This window comes from Delphinus delphis, chromosome 12, assembly GCF_949987515.2.
Source record: "Delphinus delphis chromosome 12, mDelDel1.2, whole genome shotgun sequence".
Taxonomy (NCBI): Eukaryota; Metazoa; Chordata; class Mammalia; order Artiodactyla; family Delphinidae; genus Delphinus; species Delphinus delphis.
Window position 1 is genome coordinate 52,484,325 of NC_082694.2, and position 21,670 is coordinate 52,505,994.

Here is a 21,670-nt window from a genome sequence, read left to right on the forward strand (position 1 = left end):
AAAAAAAGAAAAAGAAATGCTAATTATAGCAGCTATATTAATGTCAGTAGATCTCAGAACAGTGAATACACCAGACACTAAAGAGAGTCATTTCATAATGACTTCAACTCATCAAGAAGATAGCAATCCCAAACATTTATGCATCTAAAAACAGAGTTTCAAAATGTATGGAACAAAAATTGCTAGAACTGCAAGGAGGAGTAGAAAAATTCACAATTATCAGTAATGACTTCAACACCCACCTCCCTCAATAATGGATAGAACAAAGCAGATAGAAAATCAGTAGGGATATAGAAGACTTGAACAATATTATCAATCAGTATGATTTAATTGATACTTTATAGAACACTCCACCCAACAACAGCGGAATACATATTTTCCTCAAATGTACACAGACAATGTACCAAGATAGAACAAATTCTGGCCAATAAAGTATGTCTCAATACATTTAAAAGGACTTACGTCATATAAGTGTGTTCTCTGATCACAGTGGAATTAAACTAGAGGCCAGTAAATGAATGATATCTGGAAAATTCCCAAATATTTGGAAACTATGTAACACACTTCTAAATAACACATGAGTTGAAGAAATAAAAAGCAGTATTAGAAAGTATTTTTAAACTGAATGGGAATGAAAACACAGGATTTCACAATTTGTGGGATACCGCTAAAGCAGTACTGCTAGGGGAAATCATAGGACTAAAATGCCTGCATTAGGAAATAAAAAGGTCGGATAAGAAGAGCAAATAAAACTGAAATGTAAGCAGAAAAGGGAAATCCTAGAGACCAGAGAGGAAATCAGTGAGAAAGTAAATAGACTCAGACACCATAAATACAGAAAAATCAAAAGCTGGTTCCATGAGAAGATCAAGAAAAATAAAGCCCTTGTCAGACTTATCAGGAAAAACAGCATGGATGACCAGTATCAGGAATGAGAGGTGATGCCACTTTGAAGAGAGTAATAAGGAAATATTGTGAACAGCTTTATGTCAGTAAGTTTGATAACTTAGAGGAAATGGAAAAATTCCTTGAAAGACACAAAGTACCTGTTTTTTCCCCCACTCAAAAGAAATGAGTAATTTGAATATTAAATAAATTGAATTTGAACGTGCCTGAATTATATTAGAATTATGTTTGTAACTACTTGCTGGTTTTCGCTAGGCTGGCTTTCCAGTTTTTCAAGCAAGTGTGCCTGCTTCTGTGTTCATGGGCATTTGCATGTGCACATGAGAAATTTTGCACGTTTTCTATAATTAAATATTTTCCAAGTTTCATGGAAAGGAAGCTTCCTTCCATGAATGCCAAGTGCTTGAGGGGAAAGGTCTGTCCTTCTGACCTGAGCTGTAGACAGAAAACTTCCAAGGACTGAATGTATGGACATATAAAAGTCGAAATCACTGGAGTTCCCTTCCTGATTAGAACTCCATGCTTCTCAGTGTTTGCAGGGATTAGGAGTGTGTGTTGTCACAAGCCCTTAGCAATGGAAAATCACGAGTACTCGTGTTGTAAGGGATCCTGGAAGACACGTGAGAGGGGCAGAGTCAGCACGCCAAGTCAGCATGGTGACTGGGAGCCCCTGTGTTTCCCGGGCTTCTGCCCCAAGGAAGGGCTTTCAGAGCTGAGGGATGAGGTTCTAGTGTCAGACACATGGGGCAGTTTTCTCCAGAGTCTTGGACAGCTTGAATTTAGGACATCTTAGTCTGTCCCACTTTAATTAGAGGAGACTAAGCTTATGGCAGTCCTCCTTAGAGGGTCCCTGGCTAGAAGCTAGGAGACTGGGAAAATTCTCACCCCCTACTGCCTGAGAAATGTGTGAACAGGAAAATAGGACCATTGGAGGAAGAGGCCTAAAGGGAGACTCAGAAAGGACACTGGCAGTGAGAGAAGCAGGAGAACTGGAGACATTGGGGTGAGCTGGGGAGACAGAGTGGGCTTCAGGAGGGCTGTGTCTCTTGGGTTGCGTGTGCCCAGGGGGCAGGGAGAGAAGAGGCGGGGCCCACAGAGCCCTGGTGCTTTCTGATACACGTGCTATGTGATATTTTCTGTTACTTAAACCTGTAACATTCCTCTGCGGTTAGAGGATGTATTCCTTATTTCAGATATTCATAGATGATCTGGCCAAGGGGATTCCGGCTGCCAGCCATATTCCAGAAGCTAATACTTGGAGGATTTGTATGACAAAGCTTGATTCGTGTGTTATGGATAAGCTCATGGATGGCATTCCTATTGGGTTATTAAGGGCTACTTAGGCTGTTTGGGAAGACCTGTGCTTCGAGTTTAATTCCACAAGTCCCTAGGGAGCACACGCTATGGGCCTGCATCTTGTGCTGGATTCCCTGGGCCTGGGTTCCGGGCCCTGCCAGCAGGAGCTTTCAGTCCAATGAAAGAAACAGGGTGAATTAGAGGAGGAGCAAAGGAGACAAGATTGACATTCAGGGTATGACCCACAGAGGAAGGGCTCAGGCACCTGCAGAGGCAGGGCCAGTGTGGACTGGAGTTTTGGAAAGGGCCGTTCTTACGCCGAGTGGTGTTAGGACAGATATCAGAGGGCAGACATTGGGTTGGATGGTCCGTTCGGCCAACACAGGGTGACTTTCCCTGTGTTATGAAAGGTTCAACATCTCCAGTGAAATTGACATGATTTATCACCCAGGTGAATAAAGTTAGTGTCTAGGAGTTTAGAATTTAAGGGACTAGAAATACCTGTGTGGCTCCATCTGAAAAGATGCCTTAGGTTCACTGTATGGAGGGGACGTCAGGCCCTTTGGGGGGATATGAGTGGCCCAGGGCCCCTGCACATGTACTTCTAGGCACTGTTTTCTCCAGGGAGATGGGAGAGAGGGCTGCATTGGCTTTGGTCTACAACATTGAGGTCATCAGTAAAAGTTCTTTAGTTTTCCTCAAAGGTGGGAGGGATCTCTCCAACTGTCAGATTGTGGGGAATGTTCATGAGGTGATAACTCAGGAACATTGTGGGGCCCGGGTCCTGTTTTGAAGTCCTTCTCTGGCTGTGTGCTCTTTTGTAACAACTGAGGATACCAGAAGATAGGGGTGGGGTCTGGGGATCTCCAGCACATGTTGCTTCATGGATTTTAAATAATTCTGTCTCGGGGCTGCATGACATTGCAATGCGTGAACTGTTCAAAGTTTAACAAGATAGTACTCTTTCATTGTAGAGCTGGGTTGTTTCTATTTATAAACAGTATTGCTATGTCAAATTTAATGATTTCGTGAAGAGGAATGTCTTAGGTGCAAATTATGTAACAATTTAAGAAAGGGAATCTGAGCCAAGGATTCCAAAAGTGGGCAAAGAAACTTGAAACCAGCACGAGAGTGGCCGTAGTCAGTTGTCCTGCCTCCTGGGATGCTCTGGAGTTTGTTCTGAATCCCTGCCACTGACCTGTGTGAGGTCCCCTCAGATGCTATGTAAAAGTGACTGTATTTTATTCTTCTCTGTACAGTACAGGAAGGGTGGGCCCCCTCTATAATAGTCTGATCAGAAAAATGGAAACTTACAATGGCCTTTTTCTACTTTGTAAAAGGACAATTGGCTTAGCAAAACCTTTAACTGATCATCTCTGTGCATCTAAACTTTTATTCCTGATCACATTGGTGGGACTTTTGATTGGGAGAGGAGATGGAAATTAGGGGGCTTTAAACCAAAAGCCTGGAGTCCCTGCCCCCTCAATGGAAAAAGCAATGAGTACAGTCAAAGCACAGGATTCAATATATAAGAACTCAGGCAAGTTAAAAAAAAAAAAAAAAAGAAAAACTAGAAAGTACGGCAAACCACACTTGCTGAGCTTCAGAGTCAACTCTATGGTAGAACCACAGAATCTCAGCCTTGGAAAGAACCCTTGACCCCTTGCCATGCTGAGTGTATGAGGTCTCCTGGCAGATGGGCAAGGAGCCTTTGGGGCTAGAACATTTCCTGGGGCAGGGAGGTCACTACCCCCATGAGATACTTCTGGATGCTTTTATTGTGGGCAAGCTCTTCTTCCAGTGGCGGTGTCACCTGCCTCCCTCAGGCTTCCTCTGGTGGCGCTCAGTTATGCCCTGTGGAGCGGCATCAAGCAAACCTACCATCTCTGTCCACCTTTCAGCTGCTTGTAGCCATCATCGTGTTTCTCTCAAGTGCCCTCATTCCTTCTTTTTTTTTTTTAAATTTATTTTACTTATTTATTTTTGGCTGCGTTGGGTCTTCGTTGCTGTGCGCGGGCTTTCTCTAGTTGTGGCGAGCCGGGGGCTACTCTTGGTTCCAGTGCACGGGCTTCTCATTGCAGTGACTTCTCTTTGTTGGGGAGCACGGGCTCTAGGCGCATGGGATTCAGTAGTTGCAGCATGCGGGCTCAGTAGTTTTGGCTTGTGGGCTCTAGAGCGCAGGCTCAGTAGTTGTAGCGCACGGGCTTAGTTGCTCCGTGACATGTGGGATCTTCCCAGACCAGGGCTCGAACCCGTGTCCCCTGAATTGGCAGGCAGATTCTTAACCACTGCGCCACCAGGGAAGCGCCCCCCCCCCATTCCTTCTTGTTCCTCATTAGACAAGGGTCCCAGACCCTTGCCGTCCTGGTCTGTGTCCTCCAATCAAGTCCAGTCAATGTCTAGCAAAAGTGTGGTACTCGTAGTAATGTTTTGGTGACTAGGACTTGACGAACAGTCCCACTTAAAGCCTCAGTGGGTAGGGGAAACCTCCCTGCAGTGACTTTTTCTTCTTTGTGGGACAGTGAGAGTAACAAACAGAAAAAAGCAGACCTACTGATTCCACCTGACTTTAGTTATTCGTGGGCTTTCTAATAATGGGGCCAGTTACTTTTCCAGGTCACGAGGGGTTGTGAGGGGGAGAATGGATAAAGGAGCATCAGAGAAGAAGAGTTGGGCTTGACCTGCCTCTTCCCAGCACAGAAAATAGGGTCTCTTTCATTTGCAGTCCTAGAATGTAAGAGCTGCAAGATTTTTGGAGGTCACTTCCCTCAGCCTCCCCATGGTCATATGACAAAACGAATGCCCAGAGAGGTTAAGTGACCTGCCCAAGATCACGGAGTTATTTAACGACAGGCCCTAGCCCAGAGCCCAAATCTCTAGGGTTCCTTCTGTTAATTTCTGCTGCCTCTACCTCTCTCCTCTGTTGCTCTCAGACTCAACCTCTGTACCTCCCCGCAGGCCACGAAAGCTCCTTGTCCCTCTGACCATTATTCTTACCTGAAAGCTTCATTTTGAAAACGCAAACGTCAAAGTCAGAAGATGCCTTGGCACCTTTTTTTTTCCCCCATGAGAATATTTTGTACTGTGGTTTGTGGAGAAAGCTGACTTAGCAATCTAGGTGATGTGGTTATCAAGAGAGAACGGTGGCCGTTGAGATAATGTATGTGTCTAAATATGTCAGCAGGTGCAAGAGCTGTCTTGTCCCACTGGGGCTACAGGAAATATATTCACCCAAATATACAAGTCACAGGTCAGAGAGATAGCATAGTACCCAAGGGTCAAACCAGCCACAGTGTGGTTTCCATAGACATGTGACCTCTCTAAGGTCAGAGGAACAGAAATGCCCATCTCTAGAAAATGCCTGAGTGTTCATGTGGGCACCTGTAGGGAGAAAACTCATTTAAACAAAATTTCTGCAGAGTCAAGGGCCATCTTAATTTTAACCTTTGGCCTATCACTGTCTCTAGAATATATCGTGGACATTCCAATTTGTTCTTTTGTTTCTCTATGCTTTCCATTCATTACTTCATTCGATAATTATTTCTGAGCTCCTCTGTTATGCCAGCAACTCTCTCATCTTTGCTGACTATCTAAATTCTACTCTGATTCCTCTAGGATTCAACTGGAATCCCATATCCTTTAGGATGCCTTAGTTGTCCACCCCAGCCCACGGAATTCTCCCTCTGCTCTTGGTACTGCCTGTACCCCTCATCTGCTTTGTACACTTAATGCTCTCAATAGGTAGGCTTTGCCTTACCAATTGGATAACAAACCGAATATTTGTTTAGCCATTTGCAATCAGTCAAATTCATGCGTATTTCCACATTTCATTCTTACAACGTTAGGTTGTTATTATCATTCTCATTGAAAAAGCAAGAAAGCTGAGGGCTCAGAGAGGTTAAGAAACTTGCTTATCACGTGGCTGAAGGTAACAGTGCAAAACTCAAAACTCTGGTTTGCCCATCTGACTCTAAATCTCCTACTTTTTCTCTTTCACCACATTATACTTGTCTTACATTCCTTTTTATTCTCTGTTGAATCTTACACATTGTCAATAACATTCTCACTGATTTAATTGTTCTGAAGTTTTCTATCTAGTTTGATAATTACAGAAGGACATATTCACTTGGAAACCATCACAGAAATATGGAAGTGTTGGATTGTATCGTGGCCATTTTTGTTTCTAATGTTATCCTAATTGCTTGGGCTGAGCCTGGCAGAAGATGAAGAAGAAAATGAAATAAATTCATTACCATTATAAAGCAGCTTATTAGTACACAGCTATCACATCATACCCTACCCTCCAGAACAGAAGTTTATTTCCAGGGTGGAGGAGGAGAGGGAGAGTGCTACTGAGCTGGCCTGAACAGAACAGATGACTTGATACCTGACATCTAGTGAAATTCCTCACTTTTAATCTAAGTACCTTAGCATCTATATCAACACAGTTCAAGTTTGCTATCTAAATTGGGAATTTGGCCTTGTTTATTTGTTTTTAATGTGGGCTCTGACAGGTCTCTACTCTAGCATGAGCTAAAGAAATTAGTTCCACTGTAATCTAAAAAAATGATACAAATGAACTTATTTACAAAACAGAAACAGACTCACAGCCTTCGAAAACAAACTTATGGTTACCAAAGGGGAAAGGTGGGTGGGGGATAAATTTTTGGAAATAACATATACACACTACTATATATAAAACAGGTAATCAACAAGGACCTACTGTATAGCACAGGGAACTCTATCAAGATTCTGTTACAACCTGTATGGAAAAGAATCTGAAAAAGAATGGATATATGTATAATTGAATCACTTTACTGTACACCTGAAACTAACACAACATTGTAAATCAACTATACTCCAATATAAAATAAAAATTAAATTAAAAAAAAGACCACTTCAGGTTATTTATGTGAAAAGAAGCAAAACAAAATACATTAAAATTCTTATTTGTCACAGAACAGAATATAAACAATAGAGCTTTTCTTCTACAGGAGTTTTAATTTTTGAAGCCCCCCCAAATTTATTTTATCCTAATTTTTATTATTTATTTAGTACATGTTTTGCAAAAAATAATGCATGTCAATTGTAGAAAGATTTAAAAATATGGAGACAGAAAAATGCTTCTTCCTCATCAACTCTAAATGGCTATATATTATTCTACTGTTTGATGTAGCATTTGTGTGATGCAACCATTAAGGGTTGGATATTTCTCCCCTAGCTGTTAGCCTTTATAAAGAGTATTATAATAAACATTTTTGTTCAAGTAAAAAAAAAAGACATTAGTTCCACTCTCTTGATTCAAAATTATGCCACCAAATTAGTAAGATTCCTTCCTATACTGAGTGCCAGATTGATCTATTTACATAGGTAATCATGTCATCTGTGAATAAAGAGTTTCATTTCTTCCTTTCCCATCAGTATACTTTTTATTTCCTTTTCTTGTCTTCTTGCAATAGCTAGGACTTCCAGTATGATTGTGAAGAGGAATGGTGAGAGTGGACATCATTGTCTTGTTCCTGATCTTAGGGGAAAAATTACCGTCTTCTCACCATTAAATATGTTAGGTGCCGGTGTTTGTAGATGTTTTTTATCAAGCTGATGAAGTACCCTTCTTTTACTAGTCTGCTGAGGGTTCTTACCATGAATGGGTGTTAGAGTTTGTCAAAGGCTTTTTATGAATCAATTAATATCATATGTTTTTCTTTTTTAGCCTATTGACGTGGGTTACATTGATTTTTTTAATACGTGGTTGGATTCTATTTGTTAATGTTTTGTTGAGGATTCAGATTGATCTATTTAAGCCACAGTCATGAATAAATCACTCCCTTGTTCAAAAGCCTCAATGGTTCTCAAATGCAATCAACTAAAATTCAAAGCCCTCTGTAATCTGGCCTACCTTTCTGTGCTTCTCTCCCACTACTTTCTTGAGGTACCCTCCGTTTCCCTAAATATGTTCTATACTTTCTCACTATCTTGTGTTTGAACATTCTGTTCCCCTCATTTGGAACTAGGCATAACATTCAACTTTTCTCCACTCCCATTTTCTGAAATCTGACTTTTTTTCTAATACCCAGCTCAAACTATAACCCTTTTTCCATACTGGGAGTTGTCTTTTTCATCTCTATCTCTTGAAACAGAGTGTCTCATATATAAGGTGCTTATGAAAGGGCCTAAAATTCAACTTTGACCTCATTCCTCAGAATCTTTCAGTCTTTGTTGTTTTCTTTTTTCTTCCAGATATTGAGATCATCTAGTTCAACTTTTCATGCAGAGTAGCAATCCCCTCTATTATCTCAGACAGAAAGTTGTTTCTGTGATGAAGCATTCACTGTCTCGTGAGCTATTCTGTTGCTGGATTTTGTAACTGTTAGAAGGTTCCTGTGATATTGAGCCAAGTTTTGTCCACCTATGACTTTCCTTATTGGTTCAACAGTCACTGGAAGAGCTTGTAGCTTTCATGATGTGCTTTTAGGGATGCAGCATAATGGAGTGGAAAGAACTTAGGCTTTAGCTTTCGGCAGTCTTGGGATCAAAGTCCACTCTGCCACTTACTAGCTGTACTGTCTTGGATGAGTCAATGGATTTGTCAGAGCCTCTGTTTTCCCATCTTTAAAATGGGGACAATAATATCTTTCTAGGAGAATTGATAGAATGAAGGACAAAATGTTTGCCTGAAATATATTATGTAAAGCTTCAAGTACAGCACGAATAAAGTGAGTATTCCTCAAATGATAGCAATTATTGAGCTCCCACTGTGTACACAATACTCTATTAGGTATCATGGGGAATCAGAAGTGTATAAACTAATCTTTCCCACTAAAGGCTAATTTGAACTGTGTCCCAAAATTGTTGCTCCAGGTAAAGTGAGGTGCAAACTTTGTCCCTTCACTTGCCCAGGAGATGAGTCCAGCTTAGCAGATGAAGGTTTGATTCCTGATAGGAACAATGTCACAGGTTTTTGGCATCAGGGCTGTCTGATATATGATCAATTCAGTTGAAGTTTCCAGTGGTGGTTTGGAAAGGCCAGACTGTCAGTGTGGTGCTGGTGTGGGAACGAAACAGTGAAACAGACTCTCAGGGTTATTGGGTGAGCTGAGTGAGTTGTGGACAGTGGGCAAGAGAGGGAAGAACAAATGAGAATTCCTTAGAACTTTCTTTTCATGTCATCAGAAGACTTTGTGGGGACAAGTATCTATTTTCAAAGACAGTAATTCATAGTGATATCCAAACCTTTTCTTTTTTTTTTTTTTTACATTGGTATACTACCCCCCCCGCCCCCCCCCCGCCCCCCCCCCCCCCCCCGCTCCTTTCTCAAGCTAGCACTCTCATTTTGTGACTTGGAAAGATAACTGTATGCAGCTCATTTTGGTTAGGCCAATGCAGTGTTGTTTTTTTTTAATCTATGAACTGGTATTAAGATTCTAAGTGTCCTGGGCACTTTACTAAATGTTTTGTGGACTTAGTGGGCAGTTGGTAATGGCTGCTTTGAACATTTTCTAGGCTAACATGCCAGTGGCTGATTTCTATGATGTACAGCTTTAGGGACTTTGCCGTAGGTTGGAGTAGATAGGGAGCTAATTCTTGTGGGAAACTTTGCTGCTCTTCCTGGCCCCCTTCTGGGTGGAGGTTCAGTGGATTTTCATGCCGGCTCCAATCCTGATTAGGCTCTTTGGCAAAAGAGGACATTGGTCCCACCCTCCACTTGGTTTGTGGCCAAAGCATATTCAGTCTTCCTTTAATGGGAACAATAGATTCTCTAAACCTCAAACTTTTGCCTGGTAGCTTGAAACTCTGCAGCTCTATTCTTATCAGAAGCTCATTTTAAAGCAATAATGTTCAAGGAGGATTACTTGAAGGAGACGCCATTCATCTGTTTCTCTATATTCTAAATATTATCCTTGGGTCAAAGGATATTGTCAGATGGCTGCAGACTTGGACTGCATTGTCTTGGTCTTTCAGAGAATTCATTTTGATGAGTTGAACTTTGACCCATGCCATTAGTCTATACTGAAGAATGGCCCCTTGAAACCTGCGGTTGTATTCATTGTGGTTGTATTCATTGTTGAATGTGGAATTCATTCCAACCCACAACATCGGGGCTGGAAGAAAATACTCCCTGGTTTCAGTTCCAGTACAAGATGTGCTTCACCTGGGTACCTGTTTTCACCTTTTAGAATCCACAAGACTTGTAACCAATATTACCCTCTGTGTATTGGCCCTGGGAAGCATACTGTCCGATGTGTGGTTCTCTTTTTGCCTAGCATTGTGTCTTACTCTTTGCTTTTATCTCTTTTGCCTGCTTTATTTTTCCTTCAATCCAGTCTTCTCACTGAAACAAAACTCTAGCTGTACTATATAGATATCTGTAACTGGCGCAAATCCCTTTATGAGTAGATCAGGGCAAGTCTAAATTTGCAAAAGCCTACTCTCCCTTGGCAAGGTCAGCATGGTATGTGGGAAATTCCAGAGGAAAGAGCAAAGGGGAGGCATTCTCCTTAAAGAACAAAGGTCAGCATGTGTTTGCATCTCAGTTCCTGTAAAACTCTCCTCTGACTCTCACTGGTTGCGGGCAATACCCTCAGGCCACAAGCTTCAGTTTTCTCAGGAAGTCATGGGAGATGTTCTAGAAATGAAAGTCTGGGCTCATTGACCAGAAATGGGGTCATACTAAGTAGATGATTGGGGTCACAACCAAAACCAAACACACCTTTGGTCAAGACCCCACGGCCCCAGTCCGCTTCACCTCTGGGGGGCTCAGCAGCTGTTCTGAACACCCACCCACCCCCTGCGTGGCAGAGCCTCCAGAGTTCCATGCATCTCTGGGGCTCTGCTTGTATCCATAGGTCTCTAATTATCTTTATTTCACCCACCAAAGAAACAGGAGGGCCCGTGAGCTCTGTCTAATCCTGATGAAGAGGTAGGTACTTGGGATGACCCCTAGGAGAAGTCATGGACGCCTCAAGCCAAGAATGTGTTCCTCAGCCACGGCCTCTCCCCGTGAGGTGTCCTCACTCCTCGTGCTCTGTGCCCTTTCCTCAGCCAATAGCGGTTTCCCGAGTGCTGTGCATCCTTCAGAGCTCAGTCGAGTCCTTGATGTTCTCTCCACACCACTAACAGTTCTCCCTTCTCACCTGGAATTACGGCAGCCTTAGGTCTTGGAGCATGCTTGGCCCTTAAATTCTGTTGTCCCCGTGGTCCCGTTTCATCTGTCCGTGGCTCCACTCCGACTAGATTGTAAACTTCTAGAGGGCAGCATGTATCTCCTAACCTTAGTCTTGTACCTCTCACGGACATTAACATGATTCTGAGCACCAATAGGTACTCAAAAATTTCTTCTCCTCCCCTCGTATTCTGCATTGTCCTCTTCCTATTCCTCCTGTGGCTTCTTCTGTTTGTGGGGCTCTGTATTAATCAATTTTGCTGTGGTAACAGTAACCCCCAAACCTCAGTGGCTTAGAAAACATAGATTTGTTTGTGTGTCATGAGCACTCCAGGTCAGCTGTGGCTCTGCTCCCTGTGTCTTCTCATCTTGGACCCAGGCTAAAGGGGAAGCCCTCATTTGAGATGAGCCATGGCTGAAAGGAAGAGCCAGAGAACTGGAAGAAACTCTCACTGTCCCTGAAGCTTTTTCTCTGTCATTTCCATTCACATCCCATTGACTCAAGGAAGTTACACAGCCAACCTGACGTAGGCAAGGATGTGAACCCAACCTGTAGGAAAGCTCTTAAGTCACGTGGCAATGGCATGATCGTGTTTTAAGGAAGGGAGCCAAGAGCTGGGAACGATGAAACGTTTTACCACAGATTCCTACTAGGTGCTTGGCCCTGCTTGGAGCATAAGGCAATGTATGTATATCCACAGGCATAGTAGTTTTATGGCATGGAACAATTTTAGCCCTATTTTATAACAAGGAACTGAAGCTCAGATAATTTAAGCAGGTTCTGAATGAAAGAATGCATGAATGAATGAATGCTTTTTTTTTTTTGCGGTACGCTGGCCTCTCACTGTTGTGGCCTCTCCCGTTGTGGAGCACAGGCTCCAGACATGCAGCCCCAGCGGCCATGGCTCACGGGCCCAGCCGCTCCGCGGCATGTGGGATCCTCCCGGACCGGGGCACGAACCTGCGTCCCCTGCATCGGCAGGCAAACTCCCAACCACTGCACCACCAGGGAAGCCCGAATGAACGCATTTTTTTCAGCTTTTCTTGCAGACTGCTAACGCCCAGGCCCCATCAGCATTTTTCCATCTCCAGATAGTGCTACTGGTACCACTTTTAAAGTTTTCCATGTGAGCCAATAGAAGAGCATTCACTAGGTCTTAAAGATTACTTATAATCTCTCCAGATTAAAGTATTTAAATTTTAAAGAGAACTTCTGGAGATGCCTCTGTTCCTAATGGTGAGTCTAATGGTGGAAAATTCAAACACCACCCCCATGTAGGACTAAGGGAGTCTTGTTAATAATACATGTTCAGCCTCTCTTAACAAATGTTCCAAACTGCTGTTCTTAAACCATTAGTGGGTCTTGACTTGAAATCAACTTAATGGGTCATTAAAATATATTTTTAAAAATTAAATAAAATAGAATGGAGTAAAATGTATTAAACACTGTCATGTGTAGTAAGGATAAGTTTTATTTCATCAAACTTATGTCTCAGTTATGTGTGTGTATGTGTTATATAACAGATACAGATATGCAGAGTTATATTGTAAAATGTGTTTTTTATTGAGTTGCCATCCAAAAAGTTTTAAAAGCCATTGCTTCAAATAATACCTCCTTCAGTTCACTCACTGGGTCCATTCTTAGATCCAGTTCATGTATAGCTTTGAAGGTCAAAGTCCATCTTTATGTCCCATCCTGCCATGGAAGGCTGACCTGGATGACAAGGATGGGCTCTCCCTTTCTTCCAGATATCCAGGGCCTAGCCTAGGACTAGACATGCTGTAGGCTTCCAAAAAAGATGTGTTTTTTATGTTACCTTTTGTGTACAAAAACAAGATGGTTGTCAGAAGAACATGAAAACAGTAATTCAAAAAGGTATATGCACCCCTATGTTCTTTACAGCATTATTTAAAATAACCAAGATATGGAATAACCTAAGTGTCTATCAAAGGATAAAGAAGATGTGTGTGTGTGTCTCTCTCTCTCTCTCTCACACACACACACACACATCACACACACACACACACACACACACACACACAAAATGGAATACTACTCAGCTATAAAAAAGAATGAAATTCTGCCATTTTCTACAATGAGGATGGACCTTGAGGATTTTATGCTGAGTGATTTCACTCATATGTGGAATCTGAAAAAAACGAAAACCAAAACCAATCAACAAACAGAATTAAACAAAAACTGACAGAGAATAGATTAGTGGTTATCAGAGGGGAAGGGATTTGGGAGTTGGATGAAATGGGTGAAGGAGGTCAACTGTAAGATGATGGATAGTAACTAGACTTGTAGTGGCGGTGACTCAATAGTGTATACAGATGTTGAACTATAATGCCGTGTACCTGAAACTTCTTTTAAAAAGATGGCTGATCAAGATTCTGTTTAAGGCCCCCTTCAGCCCTATGATTCCATGATCCTACCTCTTTTGTTGCAGAAAAAAAGCAGTCCACAAAACTATCTCATTTTTTTGGATAAGGTGAAACCCCAAACGTTTTGCATCTTTTGGGCTCTGTCCTCATACCTCACTCCTATATCTGTGTCAGTAGTTGTTTTCAAATACTTGAATGTTTGCTGCTTCCTGAGGGTAGTGGACACTTGCTGTTTTTGTCTGCTTTGCCTTCTTTCCTGCCAGTTCTCCTCCTGCTTTCTACTAACTGCATTCAACCATAGCAGTTGGACCAAAGGGTAGTTGTGTGGCCCAAACACAGGCAACCAGAAACCTTCCTTGAGATTTTCTCCAAGGAAGCTGAGATGGTGCTTTCTCTTTCTCTGGGCTCATAGCTGGATACTTGAAATGACGTTAAGTCTGGAGCCAACTGTGCCTCTTCTGTCGCCCATCTGCACGAGGAGTCCGTATACAGTAGAGAACGAGGGCCACACTCACAGAGTGTGTGTGCGGTGGTAGTTTGAGAGTGAAAGAGGGAGAGTACAGAACATAGCAGGTTGAAGGTAGCGCTGTTTGAGCTCTTGGATCCTGTCTGACCTAATGCCTGATCCACCCCTTTTTCTCCAAGTCACATGAACCAATATACTTCTTTTCTTACGTAAACTAGTTTCAACTTGATTTCTGTCCTTTGCATCAGAAGGAGGCCTGATCCGTACAATGGATATGACATGTGGATGGTTTTCTAAAAATGCCACTTCTGATCCAGATCTGTTAACATTTTTTTTGTTTAAAAAAAAAAGGTGCGTTCCTTTGTTCTTTCCAAAAGTATTTATCAAGCACAAAAATGTGCCAGGTACGATGTTAGATCTGGAAACAACAGTTGCAACTCACAACTGTAGCAAGTTGTCCTTCAAGTTTTTCCAATTTTTGCTTAGTGTAAAAAATATATATATACCTTTTCTCTTTGAAAATTCTCTTTAATAATGTATTTTTTGCAGTTTCATATGTTTTCATCTAGTGTTCCTTAATATGCAAGATAGTTTTCCATGGTTATAATCATGGTGTACCCCAAATTTAGAATTCTATTTTTTCTCTTAACATGAAATCATAAGGTCTTTATATTAATAATATTTAATTTCTGTTTCTCAGCACTATTGACATTTTGGGGCCTGTATTATTCATTGTAGAATGTTTAACAGGATCTCTGGCCTCTCCTCATTAGATAACAATAGAATTCACCCTCTGATCCCAAGCTGGGACAACAAAAAATGTCTTCAGACATTGCCAGATTTCCTTTGCAGGGGCAAAATTGTCCCCACTTGAGCACCATTGCTGTATAATATTCTTTGACTTGACACTAATTTTCTTAACCAACTCCTATATTTGGACATTTACATTACTCCCAATTTATTGACGTTACAAATAATGCAGAAATAAATACTTTATGCACGTACCTTTTTACATTATAAAACTGTTTTCCTGAGAATAAATTCATCGAGGTCAAGCGGTAGGAACACATTTAGGGGTTTGATACTTACTGCCAAGCTGCTTTTCAAAAGAATCCCACCGTTATCCCCTATGAGGTACAATTAATGAATGTAACCATTTCCCTGCCTTCTTGCTAATATAGAGTCTAACATGTTGTAATTTCAATGCAATTTCAGCTTCATGTGGGGAAAGGAATCTAGAATTTGGAGTCAAACTGGTCTGGATCAAAACCCAGCAATTAGCACTGATAGCGGGTTGACCTCAGGTACTTTCTGAATATCTCAGACCTGATGGCCTCATTGTAAAATTGGTATAACAATCCCTACCTTGCAGGGTTGTTATGTTCAAAAGAAACTATTAACTGTCATTGTCCATTATCACGTTGGGTGCTCAGGATACCTCTCCCTGCGAGGTAGGCACTGGAAAAGATCATTCTTGTTTTATGAAGGCTGGAGAGGGGAAGGAATGTACCACAGTCACACAGGAGATCTGTACTCCCCACAGAGGCAGAGGTCCATTGCATCAGAGAGGTTGTTGCTTCATTTGGACCATCTGTGTGTGCTTCCCCAGTACCTGCCCTGCTGGAGGCTGTGGGGACCATCAGAGAAAGGGGTGGCAGAGATTACCGTCTGATACCTGAAATTACAGGAGCAGCAGGCAGAAACCACAAAACTGACCGCTGACCTGAGTGGAAACCTGTATTAAAGGCTGTGGGTATACCCAGGAGGATGGGAGTACAGGAGCCCGTAGGGTCAGTGGTAGAAGACTTTATGGGGACTTAGGATGGGCTGCAGGTAAGCACTATGGAGGTAGAGGGGAAGACGAGGAGGCTTGTGGTTAATGAGTGTGTCAGTTAATGGGAACGGGGAGGAGCCCAAGCCAGCACTGAGGGGAGCAGAAGGGTGCTTAGGAGCAAGCAGTGAGGGCATAAAGAAGGGCAGGGAGGATGGAGCACGGGTAGAGTCAGCACAAGGTGACAGCACTGGCCCTGCATCCTGTCCTGCTGCTGCCGTTGGGGTGTTTGGGACCAGGCATTTGCAAAGGAATTGGTGGGTTGCTGAATGGACCGGAAAGCTGATTTGAGCCCATAACAGCAGTATACTTAACGAAAGTGACATAAATACAATGTGTACAATTTTTTAAAGAAATTGAAGTATAGTTGACTTACAATGCTATTTTAGCTTCAGGTGTACAGCAAAGTGATTCTGTTGTGTATATATATGTATATACTTTCTTTTAGATTCTTTTCCATTATAGGTTATTACAAGATATTGAATATAGTTCCCTGTACTATACAGTAGGTCCTTGTTATCTATTTTATATATAGTAGTGTGTATCTGTTAATCTCAAATTCCTAATTTATGCCCCCGCCAATGTGTACAACTTTAAGCAAAAAGAAAATGCTACTATCGGTGGTTCCTCAAAAAGTTAGAAAGAATTACCATATGGCCCAGCAATTCCACTCCTAGGTGTATAGCCCTCAAAATTGAAAAGAGGCTCAAACAAATACTTGTACATACATGTTCGTAGTAGCACTACTCACAGTAGCCACAAGGTGGAAATAACTCAAATGTCCATTAATGGACGAATGGATAAACCAACTGTGGTATATACATATAATGGAATATTATTCAGCCACAGGAAGGAAAGATTCTGATACACGCTACCACTTGGATGAACCTTGAAGACATTATGCTAAGTGAAAGAAGCCAGAGACGGGAGTCACGTGTTGTATGATTCCGTTTATAGAAATGTCCAGAATAGGTAAATCTATAGAGACAGAAAGTAGATGAGTGGTTACTGCAGGGCTGGGGAGTGACCGCTTAACGGGTATGGGGTTTTCTTTGGGGATGAGGAAAGTGTTTTGGAATTAGGAGTGGTGGTTGCACAACACCGTGAACGTGCTAAATGCCATTGAAGAGTGCACTTCAAAGTGGTTAGTTCTATGTTGTGTGAATGTCCCCTCATTAAGGGTCACTCCCACAGCCTCAGGAAGGACAGGCACGTGGCTGGTCCTCAGAAACAGCTAGAAGCAGGGACTGCAAGGCCTCTAGGAGGCTTCTCTCTGCTGCTTTCCATTCGTCCGCGTCACGCTCTCACTCGCGTAGGAACTGTGGCAGCCGACGGCGCCAAGGTGCGCTGAGCATGGCGGCCTCCCGGTCTCTCCATCTCTATGACGATGTTCCCTTATTGGCCCAGCATCCGTCAGCCGTCTACTCCTGGGTCATTCAAATGCAGCAGAGAGAGGGTCATAAAAGCCTCCAAGGGATGGGGGAACAGATGGCACCAGTATTGCTGGGGTAAGGCCAACTCTGGGGCCCATACACAGATTAGATTTCCAAGGGAGAATAAGTCCACTTCATAAATGTAATACGAATGTTCAAAGTAAGTCACTTTGCTGAGGAACACCCTCCTCTAGCCTCTGCCTCCCTGCCAAGTCAGTATGCCAAGTGATTCTCCTCTAGAGACTCCATATCAGATTTGTGGAGGTCTTTGCTGCTGTGTCCCCATAGGGTCAGCTTTCATCTCTGTCCTTCATTCTCAGCACCTCCTCCATCAGCAGATTCCATCAGCCCTGTGCCCCATATGCATCCTTCTCCACTGTGCCCTCACTCTCCAGTGGGCTCCCTGCTAGCACCCCTCCTTCTCCTGTTATCCCTCCACAGCCTCCACAAATCATCGGCCTTAAACTGTTCATCGAATCTCGTCACACCTTCCCCTAGACCCTTCAATGCCTCCCCCTGCATTTCGAATCAATTCAGACTCTCTGCTGGGGTCTGCAACTCAGTGGCTCTCAACCCTGCCTAAGCTTTCGAATCACTTGGAATGCTTTTAAACATACTGATGCCTCAGGTTTCCACAGACCAATTGAATCAGAGAGAGGAGATGAGGGCCTGGGCATGAGTGTTTTCTAGATGCTGCAGAGCCGATTGTATTTTGCAACCAGAGTTGAGAGCTACTGCCCTATGTGGTCCGGTAGCTGCCTGCCTTTCTGCACTCTCTTTATCACTGTCCCTTCATTCCCACACTCCTGCCACATTGGCACTCTTTCTGTTTCTCAAGCCCAGACAAGCTCATCCTGACCCCAGGACTCTTCATTTAACCTGGAATGCCTCACCCTCAAGTCTCGTGACTGGCTCCTTCTTGCTTTTCAGATCTCCGCTCAAATTTCACCTTCTCAGAGAGTCCTTCTAACCCTCTGACCATTTTTTCTAAAGTTGTCTCCACCATTTTCTCCCCACTTGCCTTCTGTCAAGTTACCATGTTTTCCCCTTTTCATAGCACTTGTCACCATCTGAAACTTAAAAAGAAGCCTGTTCATATCCTGTCTCATAAGAATGTAAATTCCATGAGAAAAGGGACCTTTCAGAACAGTGTCTGAAATTTAAAATACAACTGAACCCTTGCATCCTGAGGTCCATATCATTTAGACCTGGGCTATACAGTTATTGAGCACTTGATATAGAGCTAATCCAAATTGAGATGTGTTGTAAGTGTAAAATACACGCTGAATTTTAAAGACTTAGTATAAACAAATAAATGTAAAATATCTTTTTAATAGCTAAACATTTTTTTCCTTAATTGAAGTAGTTAATTTACAATGTTGTGTTTCAAGTGCATAGCAAAGTAATTCAGTTATACATATATATATTTTTATATATATATACTTTTTCAGATTCTTTTCCATTATAGGTTATTACAAGACATTGAGTATAGTTCCCTGTGCTATACAGTAGGTCCTTGTTGTTTATTTTATATATAGTAGTATGTATAATTTAATCCCAAACTCCTAATTTATCCTTCTCTCTCCCTCCCCTTTGGTAACCATGAGTTTGTTTTCTATGTCTGTGAGTATATTTTTGTTTTGTAAATAAGTTCATTTGTATCATTGTTTTAGATTCCACATATAAGTGATATCATATGATACTTGTCTTTGTCTGACTTATTTCACTTAATATGATAATCTCTAGGTCCATCCATGTTGCTGCAAATGGCATTATTTCATTCTTTCTTATGGATGAGTAATATTCCATTGTATATGTATACCATATCTTCTTTATCCCTTTATCATAGTTTTAAAATTTTTATATGTTGAAATGATAATATTTTGGTATATGAGATGAACTAAAACATTAAAATTAACTTTACCTGCTTTTACTTTCTGTAATGTAATTATTAGAAAATTTAAAATTATGTGTGGGACATATTAAATTTCTATTGGACAGAAGGCAGTACACTTTGCAGTGGTACGTTCCCACTAGCCGCCACAATTTCATAGCCCTACACTCAGAGTTCCAGTTCCAGGAATGTTTGGTGACCCTCACTGGTTTCCTGTTTCTGCAGACAACATCCCATGAAGTTGCCAGGCTAATGACCCTTATCTCCTTGGTTTGAGCACTCTCCCTGCTTCTGTTTTTTTTTTCTCTCCCTTCCTTGCCATTAGTTTATCATTGTTCTCTCCTTGAGTTTTTGCCTCTAATCTTTTCCATCAACAATTGAAACTATGCTGTTCGGCAACCATACTTGTTTCTTGTTATATCTTTTCAAAGAGCCACAAAAACCATTCAAAAAGAACCAAGGAGTTGTGAGAGCTAGATGGAACCTTAGAGAACATTCTGTAAACTAGGAGACTTGATCCTCAGAGTGTGCAATGGCTTTGCATAAGGTTACCGGGGAGATAATTATGGAGTCCAGACTCAAATGCAAAGATTAATAAGGTGTGTAAAATACAAAATGATGTGCAAGCCACAACCCCTGTGCTCAGGTGACCTACATTATAGGTGGGTAGACAAGGCATATAAATAGATGAGGACATAGCAATATATATGCTCCAGGACATGAAAGGAAGGGGAGATCCCAGGGAGCTGAGGACTGGGGCTGGTGCCTAAAGTAGGCTCATGATGGGTAGGAGGCCTGAGCTTAAGGGATGGAGGACATCTACTTAAAGCAACTAATTTGACATCCTCCCAAGACCCATTGTGACCCAGGACCAAAGGATGGTGGTTTGTCCAGGTTTGGACAGCTCTCAGAGTTGGTCATCTTAGCATCCAGATATTTCCAAGGATATGAGTCAAGTCTGGTATTAAAATCCTTACTTTGTCAGGCTGGACTTGTAAGTCTATGAAAAACCAGGAAATAAACCCATTCATTCATTCATTCATTCAATTTTACAAGGACACTTAGAGAATCTACTCTGTGTCATGCACTGTAAATACAAAGTTGGCCAAGGCACATGGTCACTTGGTACCACAAGGAGAAGTCATCTGAGAACAAGATAGAGCAGAGAGATGGAAAGGACCTGGGTCTTCCATGGCATTGCTGGGCCTCTGAATATGCCAATCTGGCAGTTTGCTCTGTGTTTGGATATTATTTTAAGGCATTATTAGTCAAGGTTTCCTGTTGCTTGGAGCTGAAGGTATCCTAACGGATAGGACCAGTGTTCTTGAGGAGACATTTCTACTCCTGGCTATGTCCCCGGGAGACTTTATCACATCACTTCAAGATCTCCGCTGCCTCTGAGTGAGACAAGCTATAGGAAGGTGCAGAATTAGATGACAGAGATGAAGATGTGGTTTTCCTTGGGATATTCACTTTCCACTGATCCCCTTCCCATCTCCCACCTCGTCAGCACCTCCATCCTTCCCGTCCTACCTTATCCAGCTTAGATACTGTCATCTGCCATTTCAGGATCACTCTTGCCAGTATCTGAAAATCCCATCCCGCCTCAGTTTTACTGTCAGCTGTCTTTGTACGTTCATGCTTTCCAATCTCAAATACATGCTTGGGACTGGTCAGCAATTGTACCATGTTTCTCTTGTCAGCTGTTTTTCTCACATTCCCCAAGTATAATTTAAACACTTTACTGTTACGAACTTCCATTTCGCTCCTCAATATCTCCTGTGTTGCTAAGAAAATTGAAGTTATCAGTTGGGAACTTTCTTCAATTCCCATATCAAATCTACAAACCAACCTATATTTACACCCACCTGTTCCTTCTGTCTATCCATTTGAATAGATGAGATGCTCCCTTTTCTTTCTAAAGTCATTCCTTCCACCTGGCTTGGATCTCATCCCTTGAACAACCATCAACCATTTCTCACTTTTGTAAACATAATTAAGTCTTTCCCATCTTAAAAAGAAATCCTTTCTTGATCCCATGGCCTTTTCCAGCTGTCACCCTATTTTTCATCTCCCCACACAGCCAAACTTCTAGAAAGAGTTGTCTGTACTTGCTATAAATAAGGCTGTTGGGATTTTGATTGGAGTTGCGTTGACCCTATTGATCAATATGGGGAAAAATGATATCTTTAAAATATTGTCTTCCTGTCCATGAGCATGGTAAAGCCTTTCATTTGTTTTCATCTTTACTTTTTCTCGGTAATGTTTTATATTATTCTATGTGAAGGTCTTGCAG